At 52.9% G+C, this 24,508-nt stretch overlaps 1 protein-coding gene and 1 pseudogene across 5 annotated transcripts in view; one reads left to right on the forward strand and one right to left on the reverse strand.

The window, feature by feature from the left end:
* EIPR1 (EARP complex and GARP complex interacting protein 1) overlaps nucleotides 1-24,508 on the forward strand; it is a 445,878-nt gene that overhangs the window by 140,640 nt on the left and 280,730 nt on the right. The gene's annotated exons all lie outside the window — the stretch shown is intronic.
* On the reverse strand, nucleotides 2,495-4,210 carry LOC131764962 (60 kDa heat shock protein, mitochondrial pseudogene; annotated as a pseudogene).

Below are 24,508 nucleotides of genomic sequence, written 5' to 3' on the forward strand. Positions count from 1 at the left end.
TGGAAGAAAGCAGGACCGCCCGTGACCTCATGATGCAAAAATCCCCAAACCGCTGCGCCTGCACCTTGCGCTGCATTTCATCCTCCTGTTTAAGTGCGAACACGCTGCTCATTCTAGAAATTCGCTTCCCGGAAGGAGCGGCATGGTGGAGACTTGATCCAGGAGAGGCTGGGAACGGCCTGAGCCCCCGTCACGGCCGGCGCCCCCTCCCCCCCAGCCCCAGGTTGGCCACAAGCTTGCCCTGCCCTGCTCCGTGGCCTCGTTTGCACCTTCTCTGGGGGCAGGAGGAGGGCTTGTTTCCATCTTACAGAGCGTGGAGGTGGGATGCTGGTCTTCTCGTCCATGTTCTTCCTCACTTTCCTCATTTATAAAATGAGGGAAGGAACTGAGTTCCAGGCACCAGGGGGGCGGAGCCTCAAGGGTGTGAGTGATTCGTACACGCCCTACGCTGGCACCGCGGGGCAGGGGCAGGTGCACATCCGTCCAGCTCCGGGTCAGTAATTCCTAACCGACAATGACCTGCGGTCTCCCCAGTTACGTCGACTGAAGGGCTGCGCCCAGAGATCAAGTACGTGCGTTACTAACACTCGTCCTACCGCTTAGGAGCCGTGGCTGTGAACCCCTCGGAGCGGAAGGTGATTCCTCACAGCAGAAGCATCCTGTCCTGTACGTGCTGAACAAAGGAGCTGATGAATTAATTTAAGTGTGGATTGTTTTCATGGCTGGTGGTGCTGGGCTACTGGCTGCGCTGGGAGGGCAGGCGCACAGCCTGGACGGCGCCCCCGGGGTTGCCGGACCGCACTGGTGGCAGCGGCCCTGGGAACGTGCAGTCCACAGGCGCAGAGAGAACCCTTTTTCTGGAAGGCTACAAGTATTATCGCGTGAGTATGGTTTCTTCTCCTGCGTCGCTGGTTCCTCTGTGCTTTGATGAAAGATCGCCTTTCCGGAACTGTGACTTGTGGTGTGGGTAAGATCCTGATGTCAAGGAGAAGAAATGAAAGGGACAGAGCACTTCGTTTCGTGGAGGGTTTGCTCTCTGCCTCTGCAGAGTTGACGCCATCCGTGTGGCCCGGGGCGGAAGTAGTTCTCTTGCGGTTTGACAGTAGTCACGGCTGGACGTGCCCGGCCCACAGGCACCGATCCATCTGAGAGGACGTCCCCGAGAGGATGGAGGGTCTTTCCATGCGCCGAGATGCTCTGTGAGGGAGGTGATATTTCAGACGTCTTTCTATATAATTATCTGTTACTTTCATGGATTGGATTTTGCTTTTCTTTGAGGAAATGTTCATAGTAATCTAGTTCCCCCTCTGAGTTCAGCAATAATGAAAACCACAAAATAAAGCCAGCTCCCTTCGGCAGTGCTTCCTTTGTCCTCGGGATTCAGGATTGATTTTGCAGCGGCCTTGCTCTGCCGCGGACGGCAAACTGTCTGGAGATCATCGCAACGTCTTCAGTCAACGCCCGGCACTGCAGCTCAGTGCCCTGTGCTGCGGCACACAAGCCAGCCTGGGAAGTGCGAAAGGCCTGGGGCTTTCAGCAGCCCCGAAGCCTCCCTGTAGGATGAAAATTCTATCACACTTGAGCTGTAGTTACCAGCACCTTCTATCAACTCTTATGTTTGGGTGTTTCAAAACCTTCCGTTTAAGAAGGTCACAGAATTTCTTAATAGGCAAAGACCCGAGGACGTATGTGAGTGGAACCCTCAGTTTACCAGCAATATTTGAAAAGCTGTAATTTTTAGGGAAAGAGTAAAAATCATGAGGCCTTCATATCACAACTTCCTCCCTCTCTCTTTATTTCTAAATACTTTCAGGGGATGTCTTGCATTCAGCATGAATCTATTATTTCTTTATGTTTGTTCGACTCCAGAAAAGATTCAAGGTGGCTTACAACGTTAGATCATATGTGAAATAATGTAAATAATAATAAGTAAATAATAGTAAATAACAAATTAATAATCACGAGAAGGAAGAATAAAAATACCTTTTAGGATTTGAGAAAGTTGCTAAAATTGGCTGCTAAATTTTGCTCTCAACTTTTCAACAGCCAAATGAGAAGGAAAGAGAGAGGGAGAGAAACGTGAATAAAGAAAGAATGAGAGGTTGAATGGCATGGAGAAAGAATGTGAGTGAGAGGAAGAGAGGAAGGAAAGGCTGTCCTCGAGATGCAGAATTCTCACTGCCTGACTCGTGATTACCTGGACGGAAAAGCTGGTTTGGGATCTTTCATTGCAGGAGTGTGGCTTTTATTTTTTTATTTTTATTTTTTATTTTATTTTTTTTAACTTTAAACAATTTTTATTACACAAAGGTTGTCACATAATTGGATATTACTCTACTCTGTACATGATTATTCTTACTCTCCACAGAAAGGCTGCTTAACTTCTTATCTGTTGATGGCAATCACTAAAATCCTGATTTTAACAGAATAGTAGTAAAAATGCCTCAGTGATTTAAGTTGAAAGCAGTACATTGGTGCATGGCTCTAATACTCATTTACCAGGAATGTACAAATGTCTTTATTCAAAAATACAAAATAAATTATCTGTAGGCATGGACAATGACAGCAGTAAACCATTCTATGTTGTCAACTGAAACCAGTAACTGATGGTTATAGTGATTTTCTTAAAATATCAGCCAGCCTTTTCTTCAGTCATCTCCTTCAACTGACCTCTCTTCCAGTTACTGGTGAGGAACACTGCCCTGAGCTTCCCCTCGCAGCTCACTGACGGCGGTAAAGCCCTATTCTGGGAATTAGAACATGCCACCTCCCATCCCACCTCCCATCCCACCCATCCCGCCCATTCCAGGGTCCTTCTCTTCTTTAGGAATTTCTGTGACTACAACTTCTGCTGTAGTTAACAGAGAGGCCACTCCAGCAGCATCCAGTAATGCAGTTCTTACAACCTTAGTTGGATCAATGATTCCTTTTTCCACCATATTCACAAAATCTCCAAGCATAGCATCATAACCAACTTCTGAAGAACTTTGCAAAATTTTCTCTACTATCAATGATCCTTCGACACCTGCATTCTTAGCAATGGTCATTGCAGGAATTTTGAGTGTTTTTTTAATAATTTCTATACCAATTTTCTGATCTTCATTAGCTGGAGTTATTGAATCCAAGGCTGGAAGGCACCGAAGCAGGGCACAGCCCCCTCCCAAAACAATGCCTTCTTCAACAGCAGCTCGTGTAGCATTAAGAGCATCTGTAACTCTGTCTTTCTTTTCATTCACTTCAACATCACTTGTCCCACCAACCTTTAGCACAGCAACACCATCTGAGAGTTTTGCCAGACGTTCATTCAGTTTTTCCTTTTCATATTCACTAGTCGTAATATCTAACTGCTCAATGATTTCTTGAATACGCTTTTCAATTTGAGCCTTGTCACCTTTTCCTTTCAAGAGCATGGCATCATCTTTGGTCACAATGACCTCTCCAACTTTTCCTAAGTCATGAGGCTGAACATCTTCAAGATTTAGAGTTAGTCCTTCTTCTCCAAATACTGCACCACCAGTAGCAATAGCCATGTCTTTAAGCTGGTTCTTTCTATTGTCACCAAAACCTGGAGCTTTGACTGCTACAACCTGAAGACCAACTTTCAGCCTATTCAAAACGAGTGTACTCAGAGCTTCTCCATCCACATCTTCAGCAATTATGACCAAGGGCTTACGGTGAGCGTTGGCAATTTCAAGAGCAGGAACAATGGACTGGACACTAGAAATTTTCTTTTCACTTAACAGAACATAGGCATCTTGGAATTCACATTTCTGACCTTTTGATGTATTAATAAAGTATGGAGAGATATACCCTCTATCAAACTTCATGCCCTCAATAATTTCTAATTCATCATTCAGTGTTTTTCCATCCTTTACTGTGATAACGCCCTTTCTTCCAACCTTTTTCATCGCATCAGAAATGATGCTGCCGATTTCTTTGTCTCCATTTGCAGAAATCGTAGCAACCTGGGCGATCTCTTCTGGGGTTGTCACAGGTTTAGACTGCTTCTTAAGTTCAACAATTACAGCATCAACAGCTAACATCACACCTCTCCTGATTTCCACTGGATTAGCACCTTTGCTAATCTTCTCGAAGCCTTCCTTGGCAATGGAGCGTGCCAGTACAGTAGCAGTAGTGGTGCCATCCCCAGCCTCTTCGTTTGTGTTATTGGCAACATCTTGAACAAGTTTCGCGCCAATATTTTTATATTTATCTTCTTTTTTTTTTTTTTTTTTTTTTTTGCGGTATGCGGGCCTCACTGTTGTGGCCTCTCCCATTGCGGAGCACAGGCTCCGGACGCGCAGGCTCAGCGGCCATGGCTCACGGGCCCAGCCGCTCCGCGGCATGTGGGATCTTCCCGGACCGGGGCACGAACCCGTGTCCCCTGCATCGGCAGGCGGATTCTCAACCACTGCGCCACCAGGGAAGCCCTATATTTATCTTTTAAGTCAATGGACTTTGCAACAGTCACACCATCTTTTGTCACTTTGGGACTTCCCCAACTCTGTTCAATAATCACCGTCCTTCCTTTGGCCCCATAGTAACGGCTACAGCATCAGCTAAAAGGTCTACACCTTGAAGCATTAAGGCTCGGGCTTCTGCACCAAATTTTACATCTTTGGCATAAGCCCGAGTGAGATGAGGAGCCAGTGCCCTGGACACTGGCCTAACCTGGCGAAGGACTGCGGGCAATCGAAGCATTTCTGGGGCAGCGGCACTGCTAGTGGGCGACGAGACAGGCCGTCGGCGGCGAGTGAGAGCGAGTGTGGCTTTTAAATGATGGACACTGGTGGGCTTCCCCGGTGGCGCAGTGGTTGAGAATCCACCTGCCAATGCCGGGGACACGGGTTCGAGCCCTGGTCTGGGGAGGTCCCACATGCCGCGGAGCAACCGAGCCCTTGCGCCACAACTACTGAGCCTGCGCTCTAGAGCCCGCGAGCTGCAACTACTGGAGCCCGCGAGCCTAGAGCCTGTGCTCCGCAACAAGACAAGCCACTGCAGTGAGAAGCCCACGCACAGCAACGAAGAGTAGCCCCCGCTCGCCGCAACTAGGGAAAAGCCTGCGCACAGCAACGAAGACCCAACGCAGCCAAAATAAATAAATAAAATAATAAAATAAGTAAATTTATTTTAAAAATGTATTTAAATGATGGACACTGGTTAATATAAGCGAGAACGTTATCAACCATGGTTGAAATCAGCAGGATTTGGTGAACGGACTGGACACGGAGGGCAAGAGAGACAGAAGCCTAATTCATCTTTCGACTGGTTTTTACGGAGGCGGGGTCCTCGCGCCCTCCGTCTGCCCTGTGGCCCTGGATACCCGCACGGCCGACGTGAGCCTGGCGCAGGGCTTCCCCCGAGCCCCTCCCTCCCTGTTGTGTCCTTGCCTCCTCTCCTGTTTCTTTCCCGAGTTGATTCTCGCTGCGGGTTCAGATGATGGTCTAGCTGGCCTATGCTTTGGTTCGATATTTGCAGGAAGAGCCTCAGCTCAGCCCCCCGTGCCCGGCACAGTGCCACGGGCCTTACGCACGCCATTGCGTTTCATCCTCACGATAGAGGTTTGTGCCTATCCACAAACCGTGCAAGGCAGGGGGTGACTGGATTCCTGTTTTTATTATTATTATTATTATTTTTGTGGTACGCGGGCCTCTCACTGTTGTGGCCTCTCCCATTGGGGAGCACAGGCTCCGGATGCGCAGGCTCAGCGGCCATGGCTCACGGGCCCAGCCGCTCCGCGGCATGTGGGACCTTCCCAGACCGGGGCACGAACCCGTGTCCCCTACATCGGCAGGCGGATTCTCAACCACTGCGCCACCAGGGAAGCCCTGGATTCCTGTTTTTGAAGATAGTTCTAGAAACAGTGTGAATTAGGGTTTGGGGAAGGAAAAGATGGTCACTGTGGTTTAAACTCTGCTGACAGAGTTCTGGCAGCAGCAGGTCATGACCTAGAGCACAAACCCTGGACCGTGTTCCTCAGGTTCAGTCCTGCGTCTGGTGCTGTCTACGTTTCCAGACCTCTGTGCCTCAGTGTCCTCATCTGTGAAATGGGATGAAACAGCACCTGTACCCCAGGGTTACGTGGGGACTGAGAGGGCCAGCTTGTAAAAGGCTGCTGGAACAGGGCCTGGCACCACCAGGCACTAGAAGTGGAGAAGCTGGTGGTGGTGTCTCCGTTTTTCTTATTAGCTTTTGGTAAATCCTCCAGGACTGGCTGGAGTAGGAAACTGGAGAATGTTATCTGGAATAACACGGGTCACACTATTTATTTACTACGACTGCCAGGTGTTTCAAGCTTCCTCTGTTTTTTAGCTTTTGTGGCCCTTTGTGGCCACTTGGGGCAAAATAAGGACCTACTTGGCGGGAATAGTCTCAGGAGATTTTGTAGTTTCTATGGCGGTTTCGTGGTTCTCAAAATTTCAGGTGCTTCAGGATCTCCTTGAGGTCTCGTTAAGCTAGAGATCGCCGGGCCTACCCCAGAGGTTCCGAACCAGTAGTCAGGGGTGCTGCTTGAGAACTTGCATTTCCAGTGTGGCCCTGGGTGGTGCTGGTAGGCCGGCCAAGGCCCCCACTTTGAGAACCACCAGCATGGTTCACTTCACAGGACTCGGCTTATGCTCTGGACCAAATCTAACTCAAAGAGAACTTTTCCAACATGTCAACAAAGATGTTAAAATATGTTAATAATTCCTCTGCTGATTCTGCTTCTTTCTGTCATCTGCAAAAGCCAGAGCCGATAGGCTCAGGAGAAGAGGTTTTCATTTTTCTTTTTTTTTGTTGTTTTGATTTTAAGTTTTTCTTGTCCAGAGGCTTTGTCCTGCCCATTGATACACACAGTTTAATCCAATAAATTAACCATTGTGCTTTGAAGATCCCTAGTTACTAAATATTGTACCTCACTGGCGTTTCCTCTCCAAGCTTTAGAGGCAAGAGCAAAAGTATTGCAAGCAGTGGATTGGGGTGCGACGGGACAACAGGGAGGCTCCTGGGGGACGTGGCCACGCAAAGCAAGGTGGCGTGCCCGCCATCGGGGAAGAGAAAGACACGACGGCTTCCTGCCCCCAGGACATCACTTCCAACCCTGTTTCTTATTTCATTTTATTTTTAATTGGGACAAAATGCGTATAACATAAAATTTACCATATTAACTATTTTTAAGTGTACGGTTCAGTAGTGTTAAGTATATTCACATTGCTGTACAACCATCTCCAGAACGCTTTTCATCTTGAAAAGTGGAAACTCTGTACCCGTTATGCAGCAGCTCCCCACGGGCTCCTCCTCCAGCCCCTGGAAGCCACCGTTTTACTTTCTGTTTTCGTGCACGTGGCTCCTCTAGAAGCCTCACGTGATGGAATCCTATAGTATTTGTCCTTTCGTGTCTGACTTATTTCACTGAGCCTGATGTCCTCAGGGTCCATCCGTGTTGTAGCAGGTGTCAGAATTTCTTACCCTTTTAAGGCTGAATAACGTTCAACTGCGTGTACATACCACATTTTGTTTATCCATTCATCCGTCGATAGACACTTAGATTACTTCTACTTTTTGGCTCTTGTGAAGAGCGCTGCTATAAACAAGGGTGCACAGATATCTCCTTGAAACCCTACTTTTCTTCTCTTCTCTTTTTTTTTTTTTTTTTTTCCTGCGGTACACGGGCCTCTCACTGCTGTGGCCTCTCCCGTTGCGGAGCACAGGCTCCGGACGCGCAGGCTCAGCAGCCACGGCTCACGGGCCCAGCGGCCCCGCGGCACGTGGGATCTTCCCGGACCGGGGCACGAACCCACGTCCTCTGCATCGGCAGGCGGGCTCTCAACCACTGCGCCACCGGGGAAGCCCGAGACCCTACTTTTAATTCTTTGGGGTATATACCCAGGAGTGGAACTGCTGGATCATATGGTAATTCTACGTTTAATTTTTTGAGGAGCCTCCATACTGTTTTCCACACCGTATGCATCTGTTTACATTCTCACCAACGGCGCACAAAAGTCCCAACATCTCCACATCCTCACCAACGCGTGTTATTTTCTGTCCTTTGATGGCAGCCATCCTGGTGGGTGTGAGGTGGTGTCTCCCTGTGGTTTTGATTTGCGTTTCCCTGGCGATCAGTGACGCTGAGCATCTTGTCACGTGGCTTTCGTCCACTGACATGCCTTCTTCGGAGGAAAATGTCGAGTCAGGTCCTCTGCCTGTTCTCAGGTTAGCTGTGCTGCTGTCGTCGCCGTTGTTGCTGAGCTGTAGAGACCTTTGTGTAGACTGTAGCTCAACCCTGTCCTGAGTGCTAACATCAGACTGGTGCCTGGCGGGCCTGCTTTCTGGTCTCGCCTCTATGGGTAAACAGTCCTGTTGCCTCAACTCTGGCTTCTCAACTGCCCCCGGGAATTTGGCAGCGTCGGAAGCCATGTTGGTTGCCGCAGCCGGGAGCGCTCTGTGAATCCAGGGGGTAGAGGTCAGGGAGGCTGTTGAGCCACCTACAGGGCACAAGGCGGCCCCCGCACAACAGAGCTACCCGGCCCGGCATGGCAACAGCGTGGAGGTCGAGAAGCCCCGCAAGGACTCGGTTTCCTCGCCTGTACGGCGGGAGGGCTGGACCATGCGCCCCGGAGGAGGCTCTTTGCTGTTTCGATCCCTCACGTATTCGCTTCCATCCTCTGCATCAGTGAGTCAAACGTATCCTTACGGGTCCTCCTGAGCCTCCAGTGGGTGTGCACGGTCTCCATTTTCACTCGGCTCACACCAGCTTCTCGGCTCTCGGAGCTTTGGCTCACTTTGCAAACAGCTGGTGTGGGAACAGGAGCCTCGCCCCCCTGAAGGGGACCGAGGACCACATGGTGGGAGCAGCAGGGGGCTGGGGCCACGGGGCCGGCTTCAAACCCTCGCAGGCCGGGCAACTCGGGACAAGTTTGCCTCTTTCTCCCTCGCGCATTTGCAGCGGACGCCCGTTCCCTCTGTGGGGACCGGGCCGCGCGTGCGGCTGGGCCCTCGCAGTCTTCAGCCATCCCCGGACCCTCTGTCTGCAGCGTCCGGCCTCCAGATGGAGCTGAAACGACAGAACGTGCAGAGGGAAGTCCCCGAGCGGTGCCGGGCCCACGGAAGGCGCTCATTCGTGTTCGCCCGGTGAGTGAATGAATGAGTGAGCGAGTGAAAGCGCCTGCTCTGCGTCTTCTTGGGGCAAACGAATCCTGTTCTTCCCTGGCTTCTGGAAACCTGGTAACAGGGGTCACAATACACAGAAATTCTGTCCTCTTCTTCGTTCCCGTCCTCACCTGCTGCCCCGCACACGGAAAGCAGGCCCTAAGAGTCGTCACTTCCTTCCCGCAGCTTTCAGCCGTCGGGGGCAGCTTTCGGGCCCAGGAGTCCAGAGGGGCTTTGTCTGCGTCGTGACCTGGCACCGACCCTCCCCTGTCCTTAATAGCGGCCCTGCCCGGGGCTGTCCGCGTGCACAGAGCTGGGTGGTCGGGGAAAAGCTCCCTTTTGTTTAGACAGAGTTCCTCAAAGATCTTCTTAAACAGGTTCTTTCCCGAGAGCGGCTGGAATGCAGTCACTCACTTAAGTATTCACCACGGGGAAAGTTTCCTGCCAGCGCAGAATCCCATTTGCCGAGGGCTCCGCGCCTCGAGGGCTCCGCGCCTCGACGTGGCCAGCCATCTCCTTTACACTTTGCAGCTGCCCTTAAAGCCCCTCTCAGAGTAGGGAGCGCATGGGGTGTCCGTCTTAGCAAATGGGGAGGACAAAGCCAGGTGTTCTGGAAGGGAGCCCACCACCACCTGGGCCCTCCTGCACCCTCTCCTTGGGTTCCAGCCAGTCTGCAAGGCGGGGCTCACCCAGCCCTTGACAGGTGTGAGGACTGGGGTGTCGGGGGTGAAGTCGGCTGCCCTGCTTTCGAACCTGAAGGCTGCGCTGCCGCGTGGTTCCTGTCGGGCGTGGCAAGCTTTGCCGTACCGGCCGGACCAGGACCCGGGAGCAGCCCGGTGACCCCCCAGGCCTGCCCGGGGGTCTAGGGTCCCATCTCCCGACTCCTTAGCTGGGTGTCCTGCCACCTCCTTTCACTTATGGGACATTTGGGGCACCCTGTGGTCAGGGAAGCTCCCTGACTGATGAGAGCCCCGTGTTTGCCCGGGATGTATGGGGAGAGGGCCCGAGCAGGGTGTTTTTCTAGTGAGATGCGTAAGATTCGCTGTGGGCACCCACAGCTTCTTTTGAAATTTCAGGGGTCCCTAATAATAAAACAGATGCCGTGGGAGGTGGGCTGCAGTCGCGCTTCACCCTCTGCTGGCTGGTGGCTTAGCTGGGTCGGCCTGAATGGGACGCTGGTGTGGGGTGAGTTCAGGTCTCGGCTCTCTTTGCTCACTGACCACCTGGGACCTCAGGCAGGTCACTCAGCGGAGTCTCAGTTTTTCCACCTGTCAAATGGGGGCAATAATACTTACCACCGCCCCCCCCCGCCCCCCGGGTTACGAGGAGTCAAACAATGTCGCGGATAGAAAGTACTTGCCGGAGCCTCAGACCTCGCAGACCGTCAGTGTGTCTGTGCCTTCCCGATGGCTTTTCCCCCATCAGCTGCTTCTCAGGGCTGATTCCCTGGACCCCAGCGCCTGCCCCGGCTCTCAGCGTCACCTGCCCCTCCAGCTCTCGGCTGCTGTCCCTGGCTCTCCACTGGGGCCGCGACTCTGGCCAGGCCTGACCCTGTCCCTGAGATCCGCGTGGCCTTCTGGGCCCGACCTCTGGGGACTCAGTCCCGCACATTTGCACGTTTAACCTGCGTGAGTCCTAGTGGGTCTGCTGGCGCTCGGCTGTTGAGGAGGGGCCATGCCCGGGTTTAGGGCTGGAGGCTGGCGGGGGTGCTGGAGGTTGGCGGGATGCTGGAGGCTGGCGGGGATGCTGGAGGTTGGCGGGAGGCTGGAGGCTGGCGGGGGTGCTGGAGTCTGGCAGGGATGCTGGAGGGCGGCGGTGGGGATGCTGGAGGGCGGCGGTGGGGATGCTGGAGGCTGGCGGGGATGCTGGAGGCTGGCGGGGATGCTGGAGGGCGGCGGCGGCGCAATCTCTACGGCGCGTGTGGGACGTTTGCGGGGCCGAGCCCAGGGCTCCCTGAAAGCTGACATCAGTTCCTCGCGTGCAGATGGCTGTGTTATGAGGCCTTGCCTGCCTGTTTGTTCTCCTGTTCTCTGAACGTGGGTGCTGTGTGGACCTAGCAGTGAGGGTCTGGGGGACACCCCCGTGAGCGTGCTGTGGGGAAGGACCGGGTCTTACAGGCAGTGGGTGGCCTGGAAGAAGCACAGGAGGTGAAGGAGGGGGCCGTTGCCTCCAAGGCTCTCCCGACTGATGGCACAGAGATAGAGCTGTTGGTATCAGAAGGGTGTGTAGAGATCAGGTCCTTTGCACCCGAAGTACAAAACAGGAATGTCGACAACAAGTGGTTTTCACGAGGGTTCGCTTAGCACGGTGAGGTAGAAAAATAGAGAGATAAAACATTTTTTAAAAAAGTCTAATTTCTGACCTGACGGTTCCCCTTTAAATAGTTTATTACTTTTTAAAATTGCTTTCAGTGTCCCCAAGAAAAATTATCCCTACAGTGACAAATAGCTTGTTTGTCTTGGGATCCCACTGTGCTTAGAGTTAACTGATAAAAGGGTTTGGGTTAATATCGGAAAGCCTTGGAAAAATGTGCTTTTCTCTAAAGCAATTATTCTTTCCTTTTCCATCTTGCATCACCAGACGTGACCATCACGGGGCATCACAGCCTCCTTTGCCGTCTCTCCCTCCCTCCTCTTTTCTGGGACGTGAATATTGCCGCCCCTTTGCCCACATGGAGTAGACACACACCCCATGACGCCGGCGGGCGGAGGCCAGGGGCGCAGGAAAGCCTTGGAGTAACGATCACCTCCCTGGAGGGCTCCTTAGGAAAAGAGAAAAGCCGCCTCGCAGATGACTTCCACCCTTCTTTGCACTGACTTGGCCCGTAGCTGGTTTGTCCTCCTGGACGTGGGCCCCGTGGTCTCACGCACGCCGGGCTCCTGTCCTCCTTCCTCACCTGCCTCCCACTTTCCTGGGCAGTGTTTATACATGATTTTCTTCCCTAAAAGGAAAAGTGAGAAGAATTTTCCCCAAGACATGTGGTGAGAAAGCACGCAGGACCCAGAAGCCCAGGGGCCAGCCGAGCCCTTCAGCCTCCTGGCCCTCCTTCTGGCCCGTTTAGATATTTCAGCAAATAACCATCCGGCGGGAAGTCCTGGGAGAGGAGGCTTGTGGGTATTTGCGGAAAACGATCAAACTCTCGGATATTCCTTGTCATTTTCCCTCCGTGATAGCAACGCCCGCCCCGCCCCCGCAAAAACCCCCCGCTGTAAACAAAGGACAGGGAGGGCTGCTGAGCAGCTGGCTCTGCAAGCACTGATCCATCAGCCGCCGCGGCCGCCGGCGGCAGGGCACCTGGAGAGGGAGTCAGGGTGAAATCAGGACGAGGCCCTCTGTGCTCTGGACAACAGGCCCCTCAGGCAGGTAGATGTCTATCTCAGGAAGATTTTAATTCTTGCGTCTTCCCCTCCGTAGAAAAGCGCTAAATCATTAACTTGAGTTATCTTCTCTCTGCGACTGGCAGTGATCTTTTCCCAAGATGTGTGCTTCACGGCACATTTTTCCAGGCCAACAATCACATATAAACTGGCCTCTCCCTCTTCTTCTTGGGAACGGTTCCCTCCCAGCTGCTGAGAGGCTGTCTCCCGGGCTGTCGTCTGCAGGAGGACCCTGAACAGAACTTAAAGTCACAGCTCTCAGGCTGTGTGTTTTTCTTTAAGCCGACGACACCCATCCACACGCACGTGCGCACGTCGGGGGAGCGCCCCGGACCACCCGCCTCCGAAAGGCAAGGAAGTTGCAGGCCCTTGGAGCTGCTCGGGTCTGGGGAGCGGTGGATGGAGCTCCGTCCGTCGTCTCCATGCTCCCGCCAGTGGCGGCAGAGGCTGTATGGGGGTGGGGTGAGGAGCTGGGGTCACCTGGCTGTCGCCGTCGCCCCCGACCGCAGGGCCCCTCGAGGCTGAGAAATCATCTGCCGTCACTGTTCGTGCCTTCACTACCAACCCTTGTACTGGCAAGTAGTAGAGGCTCGAAAATCGTGAGAATTCATAGTTTGTTCACTGGTGGGGTGTGCATTTCCCTGCTGCCCTACTGTGTGTCCCCCGCCCCCCGCCTCCACTGCCCTGAGCTAGGGGCAGCCTGGAAGGACTGCACCACCTGGCCCGTCCTTGATCTCCAGTGACGGAGCGCCCAGAGAGGAGAAAGGGGTGGGTGGATGTCCTTCCAGCTCCTTCCCGGCCAGGCCCTGGAGGAGGGCACAGCACCCGCCAGGCAGCGTCTCCCTGGCAACGGCCCCTCCGCTCGCCTCCAGGGCCTAAGGACCACTGTCACTAGCCCCTGGGTGCCTCCTCAGTCTATTTTGTTCCCTTTAAACCCGTCCACATCGTTCTAACTGTGCCTTTGGTAACCTCCTTTGGAAAGTGCTAGTCACTTTGTGCTGGGGTCCTGACCAGCACAGTTAACAACACTCTGGCTATTGTTTGCTTTCTTCAGAAGATGCCTGTTTTTACTCCTTTGAGAAATAGATTGAGGAGGTTAGTGAGGAAACAGTGTTCCCTCCAGGTAATGTAGCCGTTCCCTTCTGGGCTTGAAGCACAAAATCTTCCAGTCCTGGGAGCCGCCCTGTCTTGTGCTGAGAAGGTGCCAGGATGGTTGGTGATCTAAGTCAGGCAGCATTGCTGCCTTGCAGGGGCTGACGGGCCAGGGTTGAGCGAAGTCTGAGCATGCGTGCTTCCGTGGACTGTCCGCACACACCGCCTTCTGCGGCCACCGTGCTGGGATGAACTAAGCCTGCCGTCCTCTCTAGATCGGGCACCTCTGGTAGGCAGGGTTGGGTGTTATTCCTCTGTGCCCTCCAACGACTACTGAGGTCCCGGCTCCCAGATTTGCACCCAGGAAATGTTTGCTGAGTGAACGCGGAGCCCAGGAGATGCTGACACTCAGTTCCTCTTCTTTTGGAGCTGGGGCAGGCCCCACAAAGGAGCGTTAGGGTGGCACTGCTGCCACGCGGTTTCCATTGTGAGATCTCTAAAACCCAGGTTTTAACAGACCGGGTATAGTCTGCCTGTTCAGAAACAGCACTGTGTAATTTCCCTCTCTGAGGCCAGTTTTCCCATATAAACTGCAATTCATAGAAGTAACAAAGCCAAATACTTGTCACTGCTTTTAAACGTTCCACAGAGCCTAAACCGTTAACAATAGAAGGTTGCCAAGAATGCGAAGTTCTTCCCAGTGTGTCGTATTTGTCACGTGGCGTGTGGCGGTATGAAAGGACTGCCTGTTACATTAAAGGGAAACAACTGTGTAAAATGAGCATACAAGCTCTCCTGTTGTTTGTGATCATATGGGTAATAAGGTTTGTATTTTCATTTTGGATATACTACAAATGCATATGTGATCGTCACTAACAGTAATTCACCACGTTCAAAATCCAAAAAGCCTGCCATGTCTTATCTTGCAAGTCCCGTATTGTTAATTTGGGGTTGCTGAGTGAACGGCTCTGCTGAACTGATAGTTTAACTTTAAATATCTTTTTCATTGGATGAAATGATGAGCATTTTTTAACCCGTTGCCCATTAATTAGTGGTATTTCGCTCCTGTTGAGAAAAGGTGTGCATATACATTTTCGTTTAGAAAACTCATGCCAACATTAAAAGAACTGCAGTTAGAATAAACAGAATTTCGAAAAGTAGAGGGAAGAGGTCAGGGTGTTGGGGTGGGGGAAACCACATGATAACATCATCATTACTGTCACCGTCATTACCCTTATCACCACCCCCCCACCACCATCGTCACCACCCCCCCCCACCACCGTCATCATCACCACCACCATCACTACCACCATCATCGTCACCACCATCATCGCGATAAAAGTAATGATAAGCTCAATGTGTACTGATCACTTACTCTGTGGTAGGTGCTGTGAAATGTGTTGCTTGTAGTGATTTGTTTTGCTATAACCTTTTCTTCTTTTTTTTTTCCTTTTTTTTTTTTTTTTTTTTTTGCGGTACACGGGCCTCTCACCGTTGTGGCCTCTCCCGTTGCGGAGCACAGGCTCCGGACGCGCAGGCTCAGCGGCCACGGCTCACGGGCCCAGCCGCTCCGCAGCACGTGGGATCCTCCCGGACCGGGGCACGAACCCGTGTCCCCCGCATCGGCAGGCGGACTCTCAACCGCTGCGCCACCAGGGAAGCCCGCTATAACCTTTTAAGGCAGGTAGATTCTTATCCCTACTTTATAGATGAGGGGTGTGAAGTATAAACAGGGAAGATTAAATAAATTGGCCAAAGTCTGTCACCTAGCCAGTGGTGGACCTTGGATTCAAACACAGCGGTGTGACCCCAGAGTTTGTACCCTTAATGGTGAAGCTCTGGTACAGTATGTGGTGCAGGTGTGCACATGCTGGCATCTCATTTGTGTCACACCTTACAGTGAGGCAGGTTGGCCAGGTGTGAATAGCCCCCCTCTGCGGCAGCCATCAGCCAAGGCACTTAGGAACATCTACTGTTTGTCTTCTTCTCTCTGTGTCACTTCCCTTCTGTGAACGATCTTGTTCTGCTCCAACACTGGCTTGGCCACCTCCTTCTTTCCTTGGCCGTGGGACAGAGCATCTTGATGTCCACAGATGCACAGATGTGGTGAGTTTTTGCCAGCCTGGACCTTTCCTCTGGCCCCTGGCCACTGCTATACGAACATGCCAGGTTAGCCGGCTGGGGGGATGTGAGGGATGTGTGGAGGAAAGCTGTCCTCTGGGCTGGGCCGTCCCAGACCAGACGGGGGCAGGCGGAGGTCTCGGGCACAGCCGAGTCCAGCCGAGATCAGCAGAACTGCCCATCAGACACGTAGGCGGTGAGCAGTGTTAGATGGAGGTTGTTTAGAGCACTGAGTTTGGGTGGTTTGTTACGCAGCACTGTCATGGCAGTAGATAACAAAGAAAACATATAACTGGAATCTTACAACACAGGAAGGGAGGTGCCTCATGAAACAGCAGAGCTGGGGGGTTTGTAGGGACTGAGTGGGCGCAGCAGGGAGGGCCTCTGAGCCTCTGCTGGGCTCGCTTTGCCCTGAGCTGCCCTCCCCACCCTGGTAAAGACCTTCTTCCTCTTTCTGCCCATCGTGCTTCCTCTTCAACCCGATGCCCTACGTTTATTTTCTGCTCAGACAGTTGTTAGATTTTCAGAAGCAGTTACAGAAGGGTTGAGAAAGACGGTGTGGTGGGAAAGGTGAGCCCTGCCGGAGGAGGGCCCGTCTCCTTCTCACCCGCACAGAGGCTGATGTCAGCAAAACCAATGATTCCCTGGGACGTGGCGGCGCTGCTGTGCAGAGGGATACTTAGCGGGAGTGATGTCACCGGTACAGCTGCCCTCCGGTTCTGAAGAGCTGGAGGAGCGCCTTGGCATTTAGTTGTCTGTGCAGAGTTGTGTCTGGAGCTCGGACTCCTCCCATCCCCCAGATGTCCTCCTGCCTGCATTCTCTGTGCCCCAGTCGCAGCCGGGTCTCAGCTCTGCAGCGGCGGGGACCCAGTGGGAAAGGGGAGCAGAGGGTTCTGACGACCAGAGCAAGGGCAGAGCCGGTGAGGGACAAGCCAGAGGCAGAGCCCAGGACCTCGCTCCCGACTGGGGCTGAACTGTCTGCACGGACCGTGGTCCTGGCAGGGTTTCTGGGGACTCCGCTTCCCTTTGCCCTCTCTGACCCTGGTTCTGTCCACCTCCATTTTTTTTTGTGGTGGTAAATTCCTAGCACGTGAGACCCTATCAATTACAGAATCGATTACACTGGCGGTCGGAGAGGTGAAGGCAGAACAGTTCCTGCTGAAATGACCTCAATGTGAATACTTCAAGTTTATCTTGAAAAGTAGAGGCTATTCTGAAATCCTCTTTTAAACTCTGTCAGAAAGCTACCTAAGGACACGCTCACTAGTTTATTCCCCGCAAGCAGTCCCCCTGTTGACACCTGCTGGTTCCTGGGGCCTCTGCTGAAGGGCAGTGTTGATACCAGCTGCACGCCTTCCAGCTGCTGGCCTCCTGCGGGACCCACTTCTCACTGAGAATCTCAGGTGTGGGGTTTATTTGCAGCACCTAAGCTTAAGAAAAACCTGGGGTGTCAGGGTGCCCGGCTTCAGGCTGTCCTCGCACCTCCCCTGCCCCCATCTCCTAGCTCTGCTCACCTCTGCTGGGCTTCAGTACGAAATGGGCCTCTCCAAGGGTCAGTGGAGGGGCTACTGGCTGCCAGATGTCACTCAGAGGCGAGAAGCGACGTTTCACGTTCGTTCCTCCTGCCCGAAGTCGGAAGGAGGCTCCGCGTGGCCTGAGTTGGGTCACATGCCCGCAGGAAGCAAACAGCCTCGGGTGGGTGGGGGTGGAGGTGAGGGGCAGGTCCAGGGTGGGCTGCGCCTGGACAAAAAGGATGGGGCAGGATTAGCTGGGGGGAGGGGCTTTCCGCACAGGAAAGAATTCTGGCCGGGCCACCACGCCTGTTATTTCAAAAGGGACCATCTCTTTAAAATAAGGAATTTAGAAAGAGAAGCACTCTGAGAAGTGTGCCCCAAATACTTGTTTTGGGTATCCACGAGAGATTGAGGTGTTTTGCAAGCAGAAGGGAAGGACTCTGATTTGATTGAGAGTAAAGGAGTCTCACACTAGTGAATCTTCAGAAGGTTTCGTGAGGATAATCTACCACCAGTGGGTATCCGTTAAGTCCCTGGCCCCGTGTGAGCTTCCTGGTCGATCAGAGGGAGATGCGATTCCGTCCCTAAACGTTGTGTAAATAACTACAACACAAATGAAACAACTGTGAAGAATATGATTCAGGATGTGATTATTGGCCGAACTCTCCGCTGCATATTCTGTTGGTGCCGCGGAGTTGAGGGTGACGGGGCAGGCAGGCCCGGCAGCCCCGCCGGTGGCCCCAGGAGAAGGTGAGCTCGGAGGCACAGGGCCGGTCGGGGAAAGGTGAGTCCCTTCTGCAGGGCTGCGCTTGGCCCCTGCAGCCTGTCCCTGCCTGGACGGTGGTTTTCTTCCGGCGTGGTCCAAGCCGTGCACTGACTAGGATTTCGTTCTGCTCTGTTTTGGCTTTGTCATAGGATGCCATATGCTCCGGCAGGATATGCCATGCTTAGCGTGGTCTCTGGTTTTGCGTCGCATACGTAACCCAACCAAGGTGTCCTCACTGCCAAAGTTGCCTCTGTGACCGCCTCTTACCGAGAGAGTCCTTGTCCAGCGACAGGGTCCTGTCTGGTGGGTAGGGGCGGAATGGGGTCCTGTCCTATGGGTCAGGCTTGGGGAAGCGAGTCCTTTGTTTTTAGCGTCTCGAGGTGAAGTAGCCTGACTCTTCTTGGTTGGGCGTGTTGGATCGGCCCCCTAAGCAGTGTTTTCGTCCGGTTCCATTTTGCAGGGAAACTAGACCTGACAGCCCAGAACTGTGTTTGTGTAAAGAAGGAGCTGGTCCTAGCAAGGCCTGGATCCTTGCGGACGAAGGTTACGGATAGTCACCAGAGGACGGTGAGCAGCCGACAGATAAAGGTGACTTGCAGACCTGCTGTCAGAGTTTTGCAGTAACTGAGCCTCCCTGTGACCCTCTTCCCGGAGGAAGGGAAGCATGTGTAGGAGCAGAGACCCGGGTAACAGGAGGCGCTGAGGGGCCGGCAGTTGGGAATCAGGGGGTCTGGGCGCCGGGTCCGGGTCTGACGCTATGTGATGGGGGCTGGTTCCTAAACCGATCTGGGCCTTGAAATGGCTCATGTCAAAAGTGAGGGATTCTACCGGGCCCTTTCCCCCTGAAATCCAATGTTTTCATGACCTGAGCCCCACCTAAGTAGCTCAGTTCCATGTAACTACCTGCATGGCTTATTTTCTTCAGTGTTAGAAGACAAGTCACTGTCGGAAGTTCTCTGGGTAAAACGTATCATAACACGTACTCTCTGCATCCTCTTCCTACCGTTAGTGATGACCCCAGGCCGTCGGTGCCCCCGAGAGAGGGGCCTCCGGGCAGTAGGCACGGGGCTCTCCTGACGCGGCCACGTGGTCCACGCTCACGCCTGCCCGCTCCAGGACCTGCTTTCCTCCCTGTACCCCGGGGTGGGGGGCCAGGCCCACGGCCCCCAGGCGCTGCCCCCGTTGTCCTCACGTGTCCAGCCAGCCGCGGTCCTCCTTCCCTGGGGTTGGTGGTTCCTCCCTGTTACCCTAAAGGAAGCACAAAATGCATGTATGTTTCCTTATAAAAAGAAAGTGAACCAAGATTATATCTTATTTGGATGTACATACGTGCTCTGGAAATACGTTCACGCTTAACTGAGGTAAAAAGAAGGAGGTGATAAATTGTATGTGTACCGTGAGCCCATCTTTGTAGAAATATACCGACTTGAATATATTTGCAGGGGGAAAGTCTGGAAGGAGAGATACCGGGGCAGTGAGATTTGGGGTTGCTTACTTGACTTTTTTGTTGGTTGTCTGTATTTTCTACTTTTTCTATAACGATAGTGTCCTATTTGGGAAAAGTTGAGGGCACTGAATCTTATTTTGTTCATTTTGCAGCTTTCTCCTCCCGGGATTATCGGGGCATAGTGAGGGGTCGTAAAGCAGGCCAGGAGTAATCAGTAATCGGTATGGAAGGGTCAGTTCCTCGTCACACCCACTGGGAGTGACAGTTTCTTCGACAACCTTCCTGAGCTGAACGTACCCCCCCGGCCTCCCCCCCTGCCCCCCGCGGGTTCTCCCCCGTCGAGGAGTCTGCAGAGTGTGGCCCCGCCGCCCGGCCCCCAGCAGCGAGCAGCGAGAAGCATCTCCTCTGGGGCGGGCTCCCCTCCCCTCCTAAGACTTTCTTCCCAACCGAAGGCTCCTCCTTTCTACATCCTGACCAAAGCAATGAAATGAAAGGCAGTTGCTGAGTTCTCAGGACTCCACAGTCCATCAGACATTCTGTTTGATAGAAAAACACTCCTCTCCAGGCCACCCGGGGCCCTCACCACTGTGAGAGATGTGAAGTCGGGGACCCTGCTACCCATCTGGGTTCCCCAGCACTGGCACGAAGTCTGCACACGGTAGATGCTCAGTAAACTCTGAAATACTGTTGGAACAACCCCAGAGGTGCTCTATTTTTTATGTGCTGTCTCCCTCTTTCTAACCTTACGTTGTGGAAAATTTCGTATAGACTCAAAACAGAGAGCCCCTCTGTGACCTCCATCGCCTGCCTTCAACCAGTACCAGCTTTCCGGGAACCTTATTCCGTCCACCTACCACTTGTTTTTCTTTTGCAAGAATATTTTCAAGGCAATCCTAGATACACACTTTCACCTGTAAATATCAATACTTCAATATGTGTCTTTAAAAGATACGGATGTTTGCAAACAGGACCACGTGATGACACCTGCCCTGGCTGCCCCTTGGAGATAATTTGGTATAATTTGGTATCTATAGAGACCAAGGCCAGTGGGGGGCGAGGGGCCCGTTGTGAGGAAGTTGAGCTTTTGGGTCAGTACGCGGTCCTCACCCTACTGCTCCGTCACTGGGTGATTTTGGTTGAACTCTTGAGTTTCTGGGCCTTGTTACTCGATTGCTAATGTGAGAATAGTGACCTTGTATTTGTCTGAGGGCTGAGGAATGGGGCAGGTGTTTGAAACCACTTTTGGGGCTTAGGTCAATGATTCTTTGATGTTCAAGGGTCGCCAGCGGGGTAGGCGTGGGCGTGGGTTCCGGGGGAATTTCGGTTCTGTTGGATCAAAGTGCACTTGTGACAACACAGGCCGGTGTCCAGAGCAGAACCGGGGCAGGGTCTGAATCACAGGCCTCAGGTGTCCCACGGGGAAAGGGGCGCTTGCAGCTCTGAGAGCCCCGCAGAGGAAAAGGCATCACAGCCGCCTTCTGTGATCTATCTTGTGTCTGCCAGCCCCGACCGAGGCATCACCGTGGCAACAGGATGGGGAGAAAACAGGTTCCCAAGCAAGGTGAGGCACACCTGGGCCGCGGTGGAGGCATCTTTGGTGTTTCCAGGTCATGGAGCATCTATTGTTGAAGCAGTGTTAATGCAGCCTTGTTCTTTCCCCTTACGGAGTGTTAGTGGCATAAGACACGATGAGATACGGGGCCCCAGAAGGACGGTTCAGACCAGAAGCTGCAGAGCCTGGTCTGGTGCTCCCGGGGGCCTGGCAACTGTACTGCCCAGCTCTGAGGCCTGCTCCACCGCCGGAGGATGGTACCCCAGACCACACATACACGCACGCACACACACACACACACAGCATACCACACACACACACACACACACACACAGACCAAAGACACGCGCGCACATACACAGAGCACACCACATACACACACACACACAGAGACCACACACACAGACCACACATACAGACAGGCGACACCACATACACATACACAGAGACCAAACACACCTACATACACACAGACATGCGACACCACATACACACACACACACACACACACAGACCAAAGACATGCGCGCACATACACACACAGAGCACACCACACACACACACAGACCAAACACACACAGACCACACATACAGACATGCGACACCACATACACACACAGGCCACACCACATACACACACACACACAGAGACCAAAGACAAGCACGCACATACACACACAGAGCACACCACACACACACACACACACACACAGACCACACATACAGACAGGTGACACCACATACACACACACAGAGACCAAACACACCTACATACACACAGACATGCGACACCACATACACACACACAGGCCACACCACATACACACACAGAGACCACACACACAGAGACCACACACACACAGAGACCACACACACACACACACACACACACACACACACAGAGACCACACCACATATACACAGAGACCAAAGACCCCCACACAGACCACACATACACACAGGCGACACCACATACACACACACACACACACAGACCACACACACACACAGGCCACACCACATACACACACAGAGAACACACACACACAGGCCACACCACGTATACACACACCACACCTATTTAATTCACATAATCATTTATTCAACAGATTACTCAACAGATTTATTGAGCGCCTGCTGTGTGGTACTGTTCTAAGCCCTGGGGACGCAGCAGTGGGAAAACATTAAAAACCGTTGCGCCATGGAACTTCCATGCTAGTCTACAGCCCGTGTCCTCCTCCTGCTTTGTGGAGGTGCTGGGACCCTCACGCCAGAGCAGGCACGCATGCGGACAGCCCCGGGGCTGTGCCTCCAGAGCCTTGGGGGCAGCCATCGGAGGGGAGCCAGGGTGTCCGCCTGTCCACGTCCTTCCCGCCTTGGTGGCCAGCAGGTCTGGGGACGTCTGTGTCCTGTCACCCGGGAGCTTTCCCACATGCCAGCGATGATCTTATACCGCGGGGAGCACATCTCATCACTGCTACTCAACTAGCAGCAGCTAGGCCTCCAAGAAGCTGAAGTACATCTCACTCAAGGTCACACTCAAGGGCACAGCGCCACCCAGAGGGCGGAGGGGACCCATGCTGGTCCAGAGCAGCCTCTCACCCGTGGGTTCCACGCACTTAACCGTGGCAGGTCCTGCCCATCGTTCGGGGGAGGGGAGGCTGCTTATCCCCTCCTGTCCCCCCAGTCAGAGCCACCTGACACCAGGGGCTGGTTAGAGCCACCTGCTATGCCCTCAGGGCAGACACACGGGCGCCCTCGAGGGGGGGTGGGTCAGGTGGCCGGGCTCAGGAGACACAGAGAGAGGTTGGTGAAAGGTACAAACCTTCCGTTTCGAGTTGCCCAGCATCTGAGGATCTAAGTAGAATGTCGTGACTGCAGTGGGTAACAGTGTATAGTATAAATGACATTTGCTAAGAGAGTGGAACCTAAATGTTCACCCTCCCAGAGTAAAGGCAAATATGTGAGGCCGTGGGAGTGTTCATGAACTCGGTGGTGGGAATCCTTTCACAAAGTATATGCACATCAAATCGTCTCAGTGTACAATTTAAATATCTTACAATTTAATTTGTCAGTTATACCTCAGTAAAGCTGGACAGAAACCCCACCAAAATATTCCCTCAGTCTCTTAAGTTCTGTTTTATGATCTGGCAGTGAATATACATATGAAAACAAAGTCAACAAAGAAGAGATTCTGTCTTTGCTTCTAAATCACGAATAAGGAAAGACCCAGGCCTTTAAACTAGAGCTCTGATAAGATGCTTCCCCCTTGCTCCACCCTTGACTGTGTTAGCGGTTTCGGTGCAGACAGGCGAGCGTGCACTGTGTGTCTGGGCCTGTTACCTAGAAACAGAAACAGCAAGAATCTTTATGTTTTCCTCCTGATTAAACTTTGATGCTCCCCAGACAATCACCCTCGCAGAGGCTGTATCACACCGACCTCCTCCGTGGGCTGAGAGCGTTAAGCCCTGACGCGTGATACCGGAAGCCACTTCCCTCCTGTGCAGGTGCTGGCCCGCACCTTCTGGGCAAATCGGGAAATTGTCCTCCCATCATTTCCTGGGCGCTTCATTCTCTCACAGAAGCCTGGTTGAGAAGGGATGCAGTAGACATTTAACAATTGGATGTAGGGAGGGCTCAGTTCGCTGAGTCCTCCACACATGCATTGATTCATGAGCAAAAACCACAACCAAGCCTACCTTTGTTCTGTCGACTGGGCGTCTCAGTTGAAAAAAAATGTCTTGGTGAAGTAAGAATAAAGCTAATTCCTTAGATTTTAAAAAATCCTCACATTGTTAGGACTTAAGAAATATAATCTTCTTTTTCAGAAATCTTTCTTAGTCAAGTAAAGACTTGTCCCTTCTCTGTAGAACGAAATGTTCTTTGTTCACAACTCAGAAATGCTTAACCTCCCTCGGAGCCTCCTGGAGGCTGACAGGAAGTCACGGGGCTCGTCTGCTTTTGCAAGGATGGGGCACAGACGGTCACTCAGGCAAATCCCCACGGGAAGATGTCGAAGCACCGAGAAGAGCACCTCCGGGACCAGCAAGGGGGGTTACCAGTACGCTTTCGATTCATGTTCATTTCCATAATGTGCTCCATGTGCCCTGGATTCGAGGGGCTTTTGGTGTCTGCCGTGAGGAATAAGCTCTCTTCCCGACAGTTTAGGACGGGCCCTCTGTAGTGCTGGTCTCTAGAGGAGGATACGTTGTTGGAGACGGTACTCGAATGCCCTGGTTCTAACGTGTTGGTCAGGACCCGTCCCCGCGCTCCTGAGCACAAGCCTTCCCTCTGGGCGAGTAGGGCCGCGGGGGAGGAAACCCAGCTTTGTATCATGTTTCTGCCGTTTACCGCGCAGTGGCCTTTGTGCTTCCTTGGCTTTACTGAGCCTCAGTTTCCCATTCTGTAGAACGTGGCTCATGGTCTGCCTTGTGGGATCCTTGTGTGGAGGAATAAGGGGCACATCTCTCCGGCACCTGCTCTAGACCCCGGCCCTGGGTCGCACCGTGC

This window comes from Kogia breviceps, chromosome 11 (genome assembly GCF_026419965.1).
Source record: "Kogia breviceps isolate mKogBre1 chromosome 11, mKogBre1 haplotype 1, whole genome shotgun sequence".
Taxonomy (NCBI): Eukaryota; Metazoa; Chordata; class Mammalia; order Artiodactyla; family Physeteridae; genus Kogia; species Kogia breviceps.